General features: G+C 38.6%; 1 protein-coding gene across 1 annotated transcript in view; it reads right to left on the reverse strand.

Moving 5' to 3' along the window:
- The window catches only part of LOC103476756 (C-terminal-binding protein 2-like), a 74,268-nt gene extending 73,373 nt beyond the window's left edge, over window positions 1–895 (reverse strand). Inside the window, exon 1 of the mRNA XM_008429308.2 lies at window positions 545–895. The gene's annotated coding sequence lies outside the window, so the exon portion shown is untranslated. The remainder of the gene's footprint in view (window positions 1–544) is intronic.
- Between the last annotated feature and the right edge of the window lie 5,895 nt (window positions 896–6,790).

Here is a 6,790-nt window from a genome sequence, read left to right on the forward strand (position 1 = left end):
CTTAAAGCTTTCTTCCACTACAGCCTCCAAACTGCAGTAAAAAAAAAAAAAAAAGAAAGAAAGAAAAAAAAGAGAGAAAATAAAAGAGTGAGAGTGGCCTTTCGAGAAGCAGTACCCACTCTGCCTGTCAAAACAAGACAAGTCCAAAGTGGACTTGAAAATACACCAAACTTTTAGACTTCCACAGTAGAAAGCCATACCAAATCAACACTGTTTCAAATGATTTAAAAGTATCAATTAAATTATATCTTAATTGGATTTGCTTAACTATATATATATGTTCTTAATGAATCCACTAATTTGTATCTCAATACAGCCTGTTTCCAGCTCACCATGAAGTGCTTGTATCGCCTAATGTCTACTCCCACCCTCCCTCGTCCCTCCTTTGCTGATGGCGCAGGGACACATGGACAGCGATGCGAGGACACAAGCTTTCTCAACTGAACACCCCCGCCGGAGCAACACACGGAAATATTTCACACCACCCATTTTCCTCCTTCCTTTCTTTCCTTCCTTCTTTCTTCGCAATAATCCGGTGTCCTACCTCGACTGGATGTTTAGCGAGAGTTCAAACGTCGGCTTTTAGGGCTTCCCAAAAATAGCATCGCAGGCTACGCATTTCAAATTCGCTTGTTATCTCGGATTAAGATAATGATCCACCTTTAGATGGCACGAAAAAAACTTAAATCCTGCACGCAACGGGACAATCTCCGGCGCTGCGAATCGGTGCCCGCTGTCGGGTTTTTTCTTAACCAGGGCAAGCAGCCTGGGCTCTCGGTGCGCCTGGTTATCCTGCTGTTTACTTATAAGCTTCATAAACACTCCTATTCTTTTCCTGCTGCCAGAATTGAGAGGTGTGTATCAGTTTGCTTTTCCCTTTTTTTTTTCCCCCCCTCTCGCTCTTGGAGTGAGGCGGAGCCTTTGCCCACTTCTCCCTCGTATACACACACACACACACACACACACATACGCGCACACACACGCACACGCGCACACACACACGCAGCACAGATAAGAGAGTGTTCCTCCACTTGATGGAGATCGGACAGTGGGAAATTTCTAGAAAGGGCGATTTGTCATTGTGATATCAGCTTATTTTACGCGTTTCTATTTACGAGTTCAATTGGCCAATTGGATTCAACATTTTTAAAAATGTGGTCCAATAGGAATATTAAATTTAATATTGATTTAATACAAAAAATCTTGATTGTTTTTTTTTGTTTGTTTGTTTGTTTTTTTAGCAAATTAGCATAAATGAATGCCACACTCACTGTTACATACAGGTGCATGTCAGTAAATTAGACCATGGGGAAAAGTTTAAAACAGAGTGAGTTAGGTTTGATCACTTGTTAGCACAACTTAATGTATTTATGCACCAGTGGTTTGTGATATTGTGGTGGCAGTTGCACAGAGTGGCATTTAAAAGTTGGGGGGCCATGACCACAAACTAAAAAAAAACAGAAGGCTTCTCTATTAGTTGTGCCCTGAACAGGTGTCCTAATGCTTTACTGCATTTGCGGTCAATGACGAGTTCCCTACTTGTAGCCTACATTTTCCAGATTTCATTTTCTAATATCATTAGGTAAGAATCGGTTCAGTGTAACGGTTGCTGTTTTGCCCCTCCATAGGTCAGCCCATTCCTTGCCTTTGATTCTTTGAACTTTGTGTGGTTGTTGTTGTTGTTGCCCAGTGGTGGTTCTTGCATACACATCACCCAGGCAAATTGGGGAAAAGGTCACCTGGTCCAGTGAGCCTGGATAAGGTCAGGATTTTAGACATAAACGTTATAAAATCCTGGATTTATCCTGTCTTGTATTAACAGTTCCTGCTGTTGTTGTTGGTAGTGTAATCATATGAAACATTGCCTTGAAGCATTTTGGGCCCCTGTGAGCGTAGCATAAGTGCTACAGTGTAACTGACCACGTAAATCTCTTAGTGACCTCGGTGTATCTATCTTCTGATGGTTACTTTAAGCAGGATGATGCTCCATTTTGAAATCTAAAAAAAAAAGAGCTAGTTTCAGTTTATTTCAGCAGCTTTTTCTTCACCTCAAGCATTGGAGAGACATGTTCAGGTTAAAGTTATTATGAGAACATTTATATTATTACTTTCTTAAAGTTCTAACTTCAGGGAACCCTTCTGGTTATTTGTTAAAGCTGGGACTGAAAATGAAATGTTATGAAACTGAAAACAGCCCAAGTCGTATTATTATTATTATTATTATTATTATTATTATTATTATTATTATTATTATTATTATTATTATTATTATTATTATTATTATTATTATTGTCTGTTAACATGTTGATATTTCAGTGCCTTGGAATTTTATTCAAGTGTTATGTGTTACAAAAGGTTTAAGAACCACTATTGTACAGCCTTCAGACAACCTTCAGGGAATATAATCCATGATCTCACATTCAAAGGAATTCCCCCAGGTTCCCTGAAGGTTACACTGTTAAAGTTTCATCTCATCTTCAGATAAACTGCAGGAAATGCGTTCCCACAGTTACAATGTAAAAACTTTGTGCTTTATTGGGTTTTTATTATAAATAACACTTGTTATAATGTCTTTTCTTGTTTTGTTTTTTTGGTTCTTTTTACTGTGGTAGTCCCATAATGTCTAGTTATTTATTCTGAGAGCATAATAAAGATCAAACATCCATCATCAAGAAACTAGCTGCTTTTCAGTCAATGATTAAATCCTACTCCATACCTTCTACTCTTCTGCAGCCTTTTCCTCGCAACAACAAAACTGTTATTGACTTATTAATTTTCACAGCAGTACAAGCCATACACTTTGACACAAATAGCAATGCAACATTTCTCATAAACTTTTTTTTTCTCTCTTTACCTAGACGCAGGGTTCCTAACACATTTGAGTTCTTATTGAAATTCAAACCTCAATGCATTCATGCTACATGGTAAATGGCTTTGTATTTGTATAGGTTTTTTTTTATCAAGTCCAGAGGACCCCAAAGTGCTTCACACTACAGTCAGTCATTGACCCATTCACATACACACACAAACACTCCCACACTGATGGTGGCAAGCTACTGGATTGTAGCTACAGCTGCCCTGGGGCAAACTGACAGAGGCGATGAAGTGTATGATAAAGTGAATTTCTTGACAACCCTCCAACTAGATTGCCCCAACACTCTCTCTCCTTTCAATCTTTTTGAATTTGTTTACTAATTGGAAACAAAGTAAATAAGAAATAAAATATTTAAACACCACTTGAACCATGTCAAAAGTTGAATAAGCGAATATTCAATGGGAGCGAGATTGTTTCTTTATTATTTTTGCTCAGTCAAAATTGCCATTCCTCTAAGCCACATATGTCAAAGTCAAGGCCCGCGGGCCACATCCGGCCCGCAAATCAATTATCTATGGCCCCCTGAATGATATTTAATTACTATGAGAACCGGCCCGCAAGCCAGAGCCGCCCGCTCGTGTTTTGCCTGCAAACACTACATTTCCCATAATGCAACGGTAGCCCGCGAAGTGACTACAGCGCGCCCAAACGGCTTCATTATTCATCAGCTCAGAGCCTCACCCCGAACATTGATGAACTTGTACAAAAGATGAGACACCTCCAAGTATCAGGCTCAGCCTCAGACAAGTGAGCATCACAGAGCAGTAACGTATTTTCAGTTTATAAGTTTCAGTTAAATTTTTACATTTGTTTCTACAAGACGTGATTTTTCTTTGAATGAAGTATTGTTTTGTCTTTGTGCCATATATTTTTGTATTTTATTTTATTGTATTTATTTTTCAGTTGAATGGATTCAGGTAAAATTGCAGATAAGAGCCATGAGAAAGAATACAACTGATTTGATTTATTTTTTTACTTTACTATTTGAAAGCAGTGATCGGTAGGATCATAGAGCAGCACAGTAATGCATTTTCAGTTTATAATGCATGCACTTTGATTTATGCATTTATCTTGATATTAAGAAACATATTTTGTTTTTAAAAACAATTAAATTTGTTGCTGTTTGCCTCTTGAAAAATGTTTTCCCTTGAAGTTACTGACAGAGCCATAACAAAATATTGCTTTATTCATTTAATCGTTAAATAATATACACTCTGTTAGGTCTTGGTTCAATAGGCTATGTGCAATCATTTCAATATGTTTTAATAAACATTAAACCAGTCCGGCCCTCGGCTTGTAGCAAATTTGTTTTTTTGGCCCTCTGTGTATTTGACTTTGACATCCCTGCTCTAAGCAAACAAAGGAAGCCCAGATGATGATGGCAAGCTTTAGAAACTTCTTATAGGATAATTCAGCATATTTCAGTTAAATGGAGGCATATTTGAGGATATATTTTAAGTCAACACCTCAAACACTGCCTCCTGGTGTGGCATCATGGAGAAATCAGCATTAATCAGTAAAAGAAAGATGAGACCTCCAGAATCCTGAAGGTACAACATTCATCTGTTCACACAAACATACACAACAATAAATCGCATGGGAATGTCCTGTTATGCTGCAATTTAGTATGGAGATGGATTTCCTGTGACAGTGATTAATGTGCTTTGTTTGCAAATACTCCTATTAGTCTTAGGGAAATAAAGCAAAAGATGCAAGCTGGAGCTGGTGAGAAATTGGCATTACAGCACCATTATAAGTAGATCGCAGTTTACAAATGCATTAAGGGACAAATACCTTTGATTTTTCAGACATGGTCTTGAGTGGCCATTGCAAAGCCCTGGTCTCAGTCCCATATGCGTAAAACTAACCTGGTCTGTGTTAGCAAGGCAGCCTGTACAAACATGACTCAGGTACAGAAGATCTGACCAGAGGAATGGAGGGAAATTCCTGCAAACCATTGTCGGCTTGTCGAAGGACGCCCAAAAACCCAAGTTATACAGTTTAAAAGGAAATTGTACAAAATGCTAAGGGAATGTGTGTGAACTTGAAGAACTTCAGGAAGGTTAAAAAATATTTTAAAAAGTTCTCTCCTTCATTAATCTTGCATTTCACAAACAGAATTAATTTAGATCATATATATATATATATATATATATATATATATATTTGCATAAAATCTGATTTCTTGCTTTTGGCGTCTTCAACAGATTGTGTAGAAATGTTCTAAGCTAAACAAACCTTTAAAACATTATTGAAAAACTGATCAGTGTTGTGTTGTGTCACACTGAACTGGTTTCAGAAAGAGAGTTAGAGGTAAAAATAGATGTTCTTCTCTTTGAATAACTAACAATCCCCTGCTGTACATGTAACCTTGACTCTACACATATGGACAAAATGTATCTTAACAGGTGACACTGAGGGACAAATTATTCCTAAAAGCCATGCATTTAATTTATCTGAAGCACTGCAACTTTCATTTTAGACAGTTCTACCTCAGTGGCTTTGTTCAACATCTTTGTCAAATATATTAAACTTCTTTATTTATTTTATTTTATTTTTTTACAAATCTTCTTCTCCTTTTGTTAAATAATAACGTGGCAATGAGATATTGGCGCTGCTCATCATTGTAGACCCCATTACCTTATTGCATAAACACAAACCTTCTGAAAACTGTAAAATTTAACTCAAACATGTTGCTTGAAAGTGGGTAAAATTACTCATAATACTTATTTCCTTGATGTTTTTCTATTTGCGTGAATGAAGCTTCTGTACAAAGTGCTTTCTGTGTGTGTGGTCTAGAGAGGTTGGTGGATCTTGGACCTGTGCTGAGATCCTTCCTTTCCTGTAGCCATTTTGTCCCAAACACAGTGTAATACTGGGCACAGGCCCAAAATCTCCAAAGAGCAGGACCAGCCAGCAAGGCACGCCAATGGGAGCATATGTTCACACTGGTGACAGAGAGGAAGGACAGCTTAAGAAGAGAATAAAGAGCCAGAGATCAGAGTTGGATGATGACAGTGAAATTTTACTGTATGTCGTGCTTTATTTTTGACTTTCCTCCAGATCCTGCATGGGGATCTAGATTACACTACTGTACAAAGATTATTTAAAACACAACACGATATTAATGTGAAACTTTTTCTGCTTGAGAAAAACAAAGAAAGGAGTATTTAATGCCTTCTTGGCATTAGGGCAAGCTGGGATGAAACAACTTGATTTAAATACATAGAGTGATCAAACCTGGAAGCAGAGGCGGTCCTAGCCTGTTTAGCGCCCTGGGTGAACCACCTTACCGCCGGGGGCCACGGGGAGTAATGTGGTACATTGTGTTTTGCAGTAGGCACTATTGACATCCAAATCCTCTGGTTGTGAGAGTGGGCGGGTGGATCCCCCCCACGAGATGCTGCCCTGGGCGGTTGGCCATGTCGCCCATATCAGAAACCGCCACTGCCTGGAAGTGAGATAATAGTGTTTTTGCAGATAGGACTTGGTCTTGGGTGTGGGTTTGTGTTAGCCTGTGTGTGTGGGGGGGTGTGGAGTGGCAGAAGGAGGGGCTAACTCAAGGCACTGTTAATGCAAAAACCACCACTGAATGATGTTACGTGTTTTTCTGCAATTTAGCCGAAGTGTTGTTTAAAATCCGCTTTAGAGTCGCAGATTACATCCGACAGAGGGGTTTGTTCTCTAATTATCGGCTTATCCTAGTTGTGTTAATTGTAGGTCACACGTTGCTGAGTAAAACAGCAAACCCAGCTGAAAAAACAAAGCACACTGCTTACAGTGCACGCCTCACACTGTAAATTCAAAGCGCACTGTTGCGTAATTATTAAAACACTCTTCACATGGATGTTTAGGAAAATGATCTGCTGCTGTAGAAACACTTGTTGTCGAAGATGTCAGTCAACACACACTTCT

Source organism: Poecilia reticulata, linkage group LG15, assembly GCF_000633615.1.
Source record: "Poecilia reticulata strain Guanapo linkage group LG15, Guppy_female_1.0+MT, whole genome shotgun sequence".
In the NCBI taxonomy this organism is placed as follows: Eukaryota; Metazoa; Chordata; class Actinopteri; order Cyprinodontiformes; family Poeciliidae; genus Poecilia; species Poecilia reticulata.